The sequence below is a fragment of the Cyprinus carpio genome, chromosome A20 (assembly GCF_018340385.1).
Source record: "Cyprinus carpio isolate SPL01 chromosome A20, ASM1834038v1, whole genome shotgun sequence".
NCBI lineage: Eukaryota > Metazoa > Chordata > Actinopteri > Cypriniformes > Cyprinidae > Cyprinus > Cyprinus carpio.
In genome coordinates, this window is record NC_056591.1 from 19516757 (window position 1) to 19529513 (window position 12757).

The window sequence follows — 12757 nt, forward strand, 5'->3', positions numbered from 1 at the left end:
TAGTCTAAATGACATTTTAGTTGTATCTTCTTTTTACACATACACTCTTCCTTCTCTTATTAATAGAGTCATTGTTTTACTATGACAAAGTCAAGTGCAAAAATTAATGCGCATTTAAACATCCAAATAAATACATATCAAACTAGCTTTTGGATTTCTAGATGCTAAATTTCACAGTCATGGGATGCTTCCAAAATAAGAAACACATAGTTTCTATGAAAAATTATGAAATATTTCGAAACTGTTGACAAACTGTCTGTCTAAACTAGAAAAATGATCTATTTTATTTTTTTATTTTTGTGGGGGGGGGGGGGTGGGGGGGGTGGAGTACAGTTTCTCACTGCGGTTCTCTTACATTCTAGTGGGGATCAACCTTCTAGGACATTCCTGTAGGCTAAGATTATATGAATAGAAAACAATCTTTCACTTGTGTCATATATACAGCAACAGAGTGTGACAGATGCCTGGAGCACAGGTCTGGCAGTGTCTGCAGTGACAGCTGCGCATCAAGGTCACATCAAATGATGCTGCTGCTTCATATTTCAAAGAAATGGAACTTTTGGCCCATAAAACTTAATAACACATTTGAATGGGTTCATTATCCTGATGCATTTGTAAATTGTGATACTGGGGTAAAAGCAAAACATGTCAGTTTAATGGGGTACAAAAGCTGTTAAAGTGGAAATAAACTCTCTCTCTGTGTGTGTGTGTGTGTGTGTGTGTGTGTGTGTGTGTGTGTGTGTGTGTGTCTGTGTGTGTGTGTGTGTGTGTGTGTGTGTGTGTGTGTGTGTGTGTGTGTGTGTGTGTGTCTGTGTGTGTTTGTTACAAACTATTAATATTATTTAAATTATAACAATTAATATTAAATTATAAGATAGCCCCCTATATCTGGGACAATAAACTCCTAACTAAACGATTACAGAATGTATGAATGACTTTTTAAATCAATCTTATCAATTTTTATATATTTTTAAACTGTCAGTAATGTAAAAAAATAAAAAATAAAACGAAATTAACTATTCTATTTAAAATTGTATTTTGACGATTTAGTGGAATAACTGAAAAACAATGACAGACAAAGCATAATCCCCGTAAAAGAGATTCATCTGAAATGTAAATTTATTCTATGAATTATATACAAGCGTATGGACATTTACATATTTAATTGTAGTATTTAAATTGTAATATTAGCAACATCATGAATGCAAATTGAATTATTTCACTCAATATAAGCCTTTAGGTTTTAATGAAAAACTAATATGTCCAAAACGTACATCTAATCCATGAAAATAGTGAATAATAACGCCATTAATTACAATACATATTACATTTAACAGGCCTTCTGTGCCACAAATCCCTGACAAATAGACCAAGAAAAAAAAAACATTCAAAATAATACTCATGATATTCATCATAATATTTTCGGGAGACACAAAATAAGATTAATTTTACCATATATGTGATAATATAAATAATAATAATTATTATCATTATTAATATTATACATTGTAATAACAAAATATTAAATTATTATAAAATAATGAAAACCAAGAGAATCAATAAAAGTACACACATACACTTATGATGATAAAATTATAACAACAAAATATTATATTATAACAAATTGCAAAGGAATGAATGAATGAATGAATGAATGAATGAATGAATGAATGAATGAATGAATGAATGAAATATTCATCTGTGGTCTCACCATTTTTTCTTCTTTTTTTGGTCCACCTCACTGAATAACTAGTGTCAATGCATACAACATGGAATATTGTTTGTGACACCTCAGTGTTAGTATGTTCACCAGTGAGAGAGAAGACCTCTCTAAGCATGTAGCTAGATTTGCTGACCTGGCTTAAGCCAAACTCCTTGGTCATGTATTTTTAAAGGCTTTTAGTTGATGAAATGACAAAGAGAAGTGCTACAACCACTCATTAGTGTTGCTGAGAGCTGGAAATGCACATTGGAGGAATCCCAGGTCGCTGGGAATAGCCCTAGATGAGTACTCTGCATTTAACAAAAAAAAAAAAAAAAAAATTATATATATATCCATTATTGAGAGAACTCAAATGGTTTAGAGAAAACAATTCCCTGAGCTAATTTAGTTTAGTTAATTGTCTATTACATGAAGTGTGTCTTGTGTTATACATTAAAGAGCATGAGTCCCATTTCTGTAGATTAACAAAAAGATTTCAAACAGGGCAAATCATCACATTAATATTTTATTTTAATCTGTAAAATGCCAGTCTGAATCATCAATGGACAGACTCATCTCAAATGACTCACAAATTTGTTATCAAAGCCCACTGCTTTTCATTGAAATTATTAAATATAGCACTTTCTGCACTATTGTCTGCTGGCAGGAAAATAAAGTGCTGCATATTTAATGGAAATCAAGGAAATCAAGTGTAATATTGCCTTCACTCATGCTCAGATTGTGGATCAAGACTGTGACTCCAAACACAAGAGACTTGGAAAGAGACAGATGCAGGCATGAAGCAGTAAGGAACTGTGACAGGCCACTATTACATATTGAAATATTGCTCCATTCATCCACAGGCTTTATAAGCTCGATGTTTTTCTATTTTGCCTGCTCGTACATCACTGTCAGCTGTAGTCTCGATCACAACCTCAATGAAATCTCAACCAAATTGTCCTGCTTTCACGCAAGATATACATTTTCTGTTGGGTGGTCATGCTACAGTACATGTTCTTATAAATGATCGAGCTCTTATAAGAAGGACATCTCTAATTTTTGTCTTTTATAGTGTGGCCTTGGTAACAGTGCATTTGTGCAACAGAGTAAGATACATAAAATGATAGCTAGCCCTAGCTCTAGACAGAGGAGTCAGCCCTTTTATTTAAAAAAATATATATATTTGAAACATAATTTACACCACAGAATTGTGTTTATTATTATTAAATTATGTATTTGTTCAGACAAACATTTCAAAAGTGACAGAATAACACTGTTATACTGTTAGTAGACAAATTAAATAAACTAGTGAGAAAAAATCCCACAGGGCCAAAAGTGTCCATAGTTATTATTGCAACAGATGCACAAGAAAATTCCAGGGTGTTTATTGACTTATGTCCCAAGAGTTTTCTCACACAAATCCAGAATTTTAAAATATAAAATCTTTTACTTAATCTAAATGATTAGATTAACATTTTGATAGTCTAAAGAAGGAGGTAAATAAATATAAACCATTCTAATATTATTCTAATAATATAATTATCTAACGTTTTTTCAGGATTCTCCAAAGAATAGAAATTTCAAAAGAACATCATTTATTTGAAATATAAATCTTTTGTAACATTTTAAATGTCTAAGTATTTTAAATGCTACTTTAAATGCTTAAATGTTACTTTAAATGTCTTTACATTTTCTTCCAAAAACCCATTTCCACCACATCATCTCCTCTACACAATGATATTGAACAAAAATAAAAAAAACTAAGGTGACTTTCAACAAAATTATCACTTGATAAATGTATTATTGTAAACACTGTACTAGTGAGCATGTGAAGTGTATTTTCAAGGAGTTTTCAAAAAGTCCACAGAATTAAAAGTGCTTATAGTTCAAAGCTTCACGAATGACAGCATTGCACCTTTTGCAGGAGGAAGCCCTCGATTCAGCATAGCAGGAGGTTGCGCTGGAGAAAACGGCATGCTAAATAATTGATTATGTACATAAAGGAATGGAGGAGGAACGAAGGGCAGGAAAGAACCTCAGAAGCCTGTAAATAAATCCACAAGCAGCTAAGCAGCAGCACGACACCCTGGAATCTGTTTTGTTTAATCTGAGCCCACGAGTGACTGTGGCTTTCTAATATAAATCTATTGATAAAACTGTCAGTCTTCCATGATTGTAGCTATTAAGAAATGTATTAGCTGTGGCACAGCATCTTCATGTGAGATCCACACGGGTCTTTGCGGACTATATGCAAATACGCCACAAACTGCACAGGGAGAGGGGAAAAAAAACATTTTTGTATTATTCATAAAGGATGCCTTACGAAATTACAGCACACTACACTGCAGGTGCAATATGAAATATGAACAGCTATTAACAGAAAAGATTAGTTGCCAAGTCATTAATTTTTTGGATATGTAATTGTATAGAAGGTATGGTGTGACAAGGATGTCCTTTGACACAAAGTGCACTAAAAAATATGCATTATGAACTAACTAAACTTAATTTATCTGAAATTTGTTGCAACAGACAAAAGAGTAAAATATATATAGTAAAATATACTCAAATTAAGCAATTCATTTCACATTAACATATAAAATGATCTAATTAATTTGTAAGATTTTAATAATGCACAGTAAAAAGAAAATGTGTAAAAGTTCCCTAATAAATTCTGAACTGAATGTTTAGATAAAGAACAACAAAATGTTGTGTTTTGTATCTGAAGTTCCAAAGGCTATTTGCAATTCCATTTCAGTGGCTGGAAATATTTTAAATTGCCCTTCCACAAGTCCCATTTACATCTTCTGAAATGTGAACTGTCAAGAACAGTCAAATTAATAATGGTGAATTGTTTCCTTTCCTTTTTTTAACATCATGTTGTCAGATACAAGAAATTGCCTCAAAATACTAAGATATCAAAAAAGAAGGAGAAATTCCCCCCAGGAACAATGTTAGATGGATCACAAAATTACCTCTTTCCACTGAGTGATATATAGTGGCTTGATTATTTTTCATTACCTACATAAATTCCCAAAGCCAATGATGATGACAGTCATTACTCACAAGCATTGTAAAGGCTTTTAATATTCCAAAGAGCAGCTCAAACTATAGCTCCATGTTGCAGTGTTAACCGACAGATGGTTGTGCCAGCATGAGTATAATAGTAAATAAACGTATCAGAGAAGGCCTGCTTCTTAACCATCCAGGTGGACATGGGTGTGAAAGTGCATGATTGCATGGGTAACGGACTAGCTTAAATTATGTACAATTGGTGTCCGCAGCAATTAGCTGGTTGTTAGCATTTGTACGGCTACTATACATGGAAAAGATGAAAGCAGGTCTCAGCAGCTCTAATCAAAAATTTAAACTCAAAGTGTTTCACTTAAGGCTGGATTTTTCCTATTCAAGTTTAATGTGCAGAGATAATTATAAGTACGCCATTCGTAGGCTGATTTATAGAAGAGGGTTGTTACTGTGGTGCTTTCACAATATTGCTGTGTTTATTTGAGTGGTATGACTCAACAGATGGCATGAGGTGTAGAACTATCTGTTTGTCCAAACAATGAATGCAAGGGGCATTGAAAGTCATTGGGAAACTTGTTTGGAAACAGCAGGTGCAATATGAAATATGAACAGCTATTATCAGGAATGATTAGTGGCCAAGTCATTTATTTGTCATTTGAAGAAGGAAGGCATGTACTGTAGATGTCAAGTAAGCTGTAACAAGGATGTCTTTTTTCACAAAGTGCACTAAAAATATGCATTATGAACAAACAAAATTTAAAGAGACAGACTTTCTTACAATTGCCTGCAAGTTTGTATTCAGATCTGCCTCCATACAATCAACAACTGATGGTTGGAACCAAGTCTCTGCCATACTTTTTTCCCCCTTGATAATCCATTTCACTCAGATGTACAATACAGAATATGGAAGAAATAATCTGTTGCTACTTCACAGCATTAAAGAAATATATTCTGTTAGCATTTACTCACCTTCATGTTGTTAAAAATCTGAATAATTTTATTAACATCCATTTGCATGAATTCAATACCGATTGCTCTCCTGCATGCCATCCAGTACTTCACATTTCCACCACCTGCTGACCAGGAGCATGCAACACTGGTTTGTTTTTCACCAAAATTAATGATCATGAAAAATGATCAGCGAGCAGCATGTACTGTACTTTCTGCTGACACTCTTGGGTACTTTCTTAAGCATTAAAGTAAATTATGATTTACAGCCATTGTACTGAATATACCAAATTGGACATCAAATCAGTTTTCTTATTTTACATTCTGTAGAAGCAAGAAATTAAAGAAAGTGTTCTGGCACATGATGTTGAGTAAACACAACGAATGCGGTGTGATTGCAGCTCTCCAGCAGACATACACTCCCACACTTGCCCCAGCCCAGAAATAGATCAAAGAGAATCCAGAAAGTCTTGATTTCCTCTGTGGATGTGCTTATTTACCAGAACAGCAATGATGAATCAGACTGGAATACCCTGCAGCTCTGTAGCATCAAAACTAAATTAACATTTGCTGAGAAACCGTTGAGCGATGTTAAAGAAACACAGGCAACTTTTCATTGCGTTCGCAGAAGCATTTAAAGTAAAATGTTGCTCTTCATGTTACTAAAATCATCTTTTCAGTTTTCAGTAATAAATCGCATTTGTTCTTCACAAGGTGGCCTAATAAGGTTTTGAATCTATTAAGTTTGTACCCAATTCATATTTGTAGAGAATAGCCAGCTATATTCTGTCTCACCAGCTATATTCTCAACAATATTGACAATTTCTTCTGTTTTTCCTCAGTGATCCTTCACAGAAGAGACAGAATGCTTAAATGTCTGCACGCCATCCATTTTTATCACTCAGGCATGTCATACATAATGAAGTATAGTAAGAGTGTGTGAAATAGGATTTCTGACACTCTGAGGAAGAATCGCTGCTGAGCAGACGTCCACAGAGCATGTCATCTGGGGATTAGCAACTCAACGGTGGAAATGAGAACAGATTCCTCCATCTTTCCCTCTTAATTCCTACCTACAACCATATATCATGGTGTCCTGACAGCGTGAGAGGACAAAAGACAACTAAACAGTCATGGAATATGAAACCCCTGGGATGATGGAACGCTGAAATGGGAATAAAATAAGAAACGTGAAGTATTAACACCTTATCAACCTAATGCTATACAGCAGTCAGATCAACTGGATCCTAGTCCCATACAGTTTGACCACAACAGCTAATACTTTGCCCCGTCTTTTGCTTTAACATTCAAGCCTGTCCCTACCATTCAGCAAGGAAAGCCCACTGCGCATCTCAGCCATCCGCTCTCAAAAGCTATTACCAGAGGAGAGGCGAGGAGAGCAGGTGCGTGAGCCAGTAAGCGAGGAGACCCCACAGCAAGGCGGAGGCTCTGTAATTCACTTTTTCCATCTCCATGAACTTATGTGATTATGATAAATATGGTATTTTTCTGCAAGGGGGCCATTTGCAGAGAAGCATTTACAAAACAAAAACAGAGTAGGGCAATGAAAGCTAGACCCAAAGCCAGGCAGCCAGTGCCTTTCTCTTGATTTTCTCATTTGCTTTTATCACTGCTGTCACATATCCATGGGCTATTCTTTAAACCTGGGTAGAAAACAGGCCTGTTTTTAGATTAGCCCCGATTTCATTGCATTAGTGGGGTGTTTTGATTAAGACACCTAACCTGAGGGTGCTGCTGTCTGATAATGAGGTGAAGGGGAGACAAGTGAACTGGCTAGAACAATGCTAGTAACTAGTGATAGAAGAAGCCTTTCTTGACATTCTGCTTATTGTTTTCCAAGAGTCGTGTGCCAAATTTCTTTTTTTTTTTTTTGGAGCTGGAAGATGAGGAGGATTTGAATAATGAAAGCGCAGTCATGACTACAAAAGAGAGCTTGTTATTTTTTGCTTCTTTGCTGGCGGTTGCTATTTGGCGAAGCAAGTACTCTGGATATAAAACTCTATAGCGGAGCCTCAAATACACCTCTCTTTGAAAATACACTTCAAAGATCAATCTTTCACAACTCCTGATGTTGAAAATGTTTGTAGTTAATAGAATGAACATAAGAACAAATACAGAACAATCTATACAACTGCGACATTCATATCTATCTATCTATATATCTATCTATCTGTATATATACATATATATATATATATATATATATATATATATATATATATATACACACACACACACACACACACACACCCACACACACAATATGGTGACTAACTAGGATGTCATACGTACATGTACCAACTGTTTTTGTTTTGATTTGAAGTCTCTCTTTTGTCAGGGTCTGGCACTTTGGAAGTAGGGTGACAGATTAAACGACTGCCTTGACATTTCTCTCTTATTACCTTTGATGGTTTTCCAAAATAAGAAAAGGAGCACTGTGAGAACAATAATAGACTGATGTGATTTACCCCGTGAATGTGTATTTTTACTTCAGGCCTTGCCATACAGAGTATTTCAATAGATTTCAATAAATGCAGACTGTCTCCACTTTCTTATTTATTTACGTGTATGAGAACCTAAAACATCTGTGGCCTGTTGCACGAAGCTAGCTGAACAAAGTTTCAGAGTAGGGTTTAGAGTTGACAAAACCAAACAAATCCGAACTGGTTTAGATCAGGATCAGGGGGCTCACAAAGCTTGATATAAACGTTCTCTATCAACTCAGAGTTTGAGTTTGTGATTAACTCTAGATCGTGTGCACCAGAAAGTGTGACACGTAAAGCATACAGTCAGTCACAGGGAACACGGAGAGTGGCAGTTTGATTCACTTCTCGCGAGAGTCGGTGCAATTCACTTCTCTGCTGAAGCTTAAGAAGCTTTCATTATTAAAAATGTAATGAATTTAAATGCATTTACAAGGCAGGAATAAACAGCTGCTGCAGCAAATTTTTGAGAAGGCAGCAGAAAGAAAATATCTGACTATGTAAAATAATCAGCTGAATTTAAGAATTTATACAGTTTCACAAAGAGCTCAAAAGAAAATACATACGTTCAGTAATTTTTATAGCTTTATAGATTAAAACTCATTTATAGGTAATGTGTATATCTAAATTAAATCAAATGCAAAGATTAGTATTAATACCCATTCATTTAATGGTTCATATAATAATTATTTGAATATATTATATAATTGTAAATTATTATGATTCATATAATATTTAATATAATAAATAATTAGCATCAAAAAACTTACACTTGTAAACTGCTTTAACTTAAAGCAAGAGATACAGGGGGAGTGACTAATTGCATTAGATTCATGTCACTTTGCTCAAAGCTGATTGGTCCAGTTTATGTTTGCGATCTCCAACCAGAATAAAACCTGCTCCAGAGTTGGGTAGCCTTGTAGCGTAAGTTACCATGGCGACGAAACCCACTCAAAACCAATCCACCTTCTTGAGCCTGAAAACTCAGGGTTTGCTCAAACTAAAGGCAGACTTACCTGAGTAAAAAATGAAACTGGCTATGTGCAACAGGCCTCTGGTTACATACTGTAATTGTTATAACAATCAGCCTTCGAGATATGCTGCTGAGGAAGATGTTTGGATCCGATCCGAGCAGGACAATGCATGCCAGTTCTTCAGTATGAGAAAAAGCTCATTGCTTACTGCAAACACTATGAGTGCCGGTGTCCTGACATTTTATCCTAGCTTTCAGATTTTCCTACCAGGGTTTACTGTGCATGCACACATTAATATTGCGTCCCTTTTCTCATGCTGAGCAACAATATTTAATGTACAGTATCTGCATTACTATAAAGGTAGGTTTAGGGTTGAGATAGGTGTAGACATTAATAAAACACAATCTAATAGGTTCCCTGTAGCTGTACCCCTTCTAGATACAACCGCAAATATAACACATAATTACTGTATTTGAATTACTGTAAGGGTAGGTTTAAGGTTGTGGTAGGTGTAGATGTTAATAAACCATAACTTTACAGGTAGCATTTTTCATTGTCGAATTGTACTACCCACTGTTTTAATGGGAGATAACAAAATCTGACAGGGTAGGACAAATGGACAGAACACCTGTCTTACTGACCACTTTTAATAACTCAGACATACTAGATTAAGTCTTAGTGTAGGCAAGACCATTTAAGGAATATTTTGGGTTCAATATAAGTTAAGCTTAATCACCAGTATTTGTGGTATAATACTGATTACAGTCCCTTGTTTTCTTAAAAAGAAGAAGAAGATGAAGCAAAAATCAAGGTTACATTGAGGCACTCAGTATTTTAAAGCTGAAGTGCAAAGTAAGATGTATTTGAAAGAATCTGCTCACTAAGGCTGCATTTAATTGATCAAAAATAAAAGCGGTAATATTGTTAAATTTTATTACAATTTTAAACAACTGTTTACTGAATATTTCAACATTTAAGGATTGGCCCTATTTACATCCATTGTAAAGTGTCTCATTGTAATTCAGATTTTGTATTTATTTTTTTTAAAGAAAAAGAGGGAAAAGTGACAATCAATTGAATATTCCCATTACCTGCTAAGAGACATTCCCACCCACACTGAAGACTGAAAATAGGCTAGTTGGGTTTTTACATTTTTATGTAATCTGCAAATGATTTTATCCAAAGCGGCACAAAGTGAAAGAATACATTTTGTCATTTCATGCATTCCCTAGGAATCAAACCCATCACCTTGGCATTGCTACCACCATGCTGTACTGTTTCCACATAAGGAACACTATAGGATATACATCATTGGTATTAAAAGCGCCCGGATCTAATCTGATCTTAGCCATTGCAGCTGCTCCTAGGCTTTAAGCATAGAGTATTAAGTTTAAAAGTGCTACGGAAAAGGGTTACACAGTCTAGAAGAGATAAACTGGTGTTTGGGAAGGAAAGTAGGTCCTCAGGGCATTTTCATTAGGCCTCCTCTCAGCTCAAGCCAGCCCAGACACGGGTGAGTACCTCTTCCATGTCCTCACACATCCAGTTGGGCTTGCGGACACAGTTAATGTGCTACAGTACCTTCAGGGAATTCTGGAAGTGCAGTGAGTAAAAGATGAAGATGGAAGCAGGAATGGCCTGATGCCACCAGCCACTGTATGCTGATGACAGTGCAGCTCCCGAGGTAGCACCAGCGATGCAGAGTGGTGATTCAAAATGTGCTAATAGCTTGATGGAGGCCCAGAGAGAAGTCAAATCTTGTTACACCCACACTCACACTGTGCTCATTATCACCCATAACACTGGAGGAGTAGCAACTAAATGAGGGAGGTTACACATGCACCTAATAAGCAGATTTGTAAATGTCCATTTCATAAATATGGGTAAGAAGTCATGCAATCTGCAAATGTTATAAATTCTACATACACTCAATGCAAACAATGAAAACAATGAAAAAAATTTAAAATAAAAGCATAAAACAAATATGCCAAATATGCTCAAATGCCTGTTTAATATAATATAATTAAACACAAAAAACACCTACTGTACATATTACATGAGAGGTTGAGTTAGCTAAAACATTTCCATGATTTACTAAACTCATTATCAGATAATTCAAACTGCTTTATTGTTGTTATTATTATTATTATGTATTTCCTTTCTGTATGCACCTCTCTAGGATGTGAGCATTGCAATCAAAGTGTAATGTAAAAGTGTATATGAACAAACACACACACAAAAAAAATGTACTTGAAAAGAGTTTGAGTAGTATGTACAAATTCACAGCATTCATAAAACCGTAGGCAGGCAAGAAGTCTGTTGTTTCATTGGAAGATCAAGTTATAATATTTTGATTAAAGATTTCAAGGTAATTTTTTAAGAAAGTATATGCATTAGTGAATTGTTTGCAATAAGAAAATACCATGGATTGATAAAACAGAAAGACTGAAATTTCACTATTTTTGGATTGAAATAAAAATGCAGAAACAAGATTCCAGGAGAAATAGTGCAGTGAAATAATTTGATAACTATAATAGCATATTATTGGTTGAATCAGGCAAGCAAAATGCAAAAGCACAGGATTTCTCCATATAACAAGACCTAAATAACAACAACCACCAAAAAAAGAACAACTCAAGAGATGTATATTATTTGCAGCGTTTGCATTAACCTTCATTTAATGTGGTCAAAGTCCTTCCCAGACCACCTTCAAATGTATTTTCAGTCATCCAAGCATTTTCATAATGCACACTGAGTCAATGTGACCGAGTGCAACTGTGATTCACTCACTGAAAACATTCAAAAACTCTAATACTCAATTCATCTTCTTACTTCTCAAGAAATGACTGCATTTTATGGCTTCTGTATAGTATTGATTATCAGTGCATTTCTATCAAGGTGAACTTGCAGCATGTCTAAGGACTCTATTTAATAATCTACAGTGGCTGTATATTCAGAAGGCTGACTGCTGGCTTCACTAACCACTAAAGCTAAATTAAAAAGCACAGGCCATAAGTGAATGCAGGGGAATGGAGCAAAATAACAAAAGACACCAACAGTGGAGGAACTGAGAAGAGGAGGCATGAGCTCTGCGAGCATTGCGGGCTGAAGATAAAGTGCTGATCCAGCAGACAGTGTCCTACACAGATTGGCTCATGCGATGGACAAATTAGAGCAGTGCCCACAGACACATGGTGCAGCTCCAGCTTGGTTTGACTTGGCAAGGCCTGTGGTGCATTTGATTTAAACACTCACTCAAAGAAATTGGAATTAAGATTCTTATCTTCTGAAAGGCCTCTTCTTACATATAGGGGTCGGCGTGGAACACAAAAGGAGATTTAGCAGAATGTCTAATTCTGAGAAATAAAGTCAGAATTATCACTAATTCTGAGAACAAACTCTCAGTTGGGATTGTTGGAAGAAAAAAAAAATCACGATTACCATTTTTATTGCATGGAAGAGAGAGAAAAAACAACAAGAGAAATTGCAGAGTTTATATCTCACAATTCTGAATTTTTTCTCTGAATTGTGAGTTTTGAAAAGTCAGAATTGCGAGAAGGTCCAAATTGTGAGTTAAAATGTCACAGTTACCTTTTTATTTATAT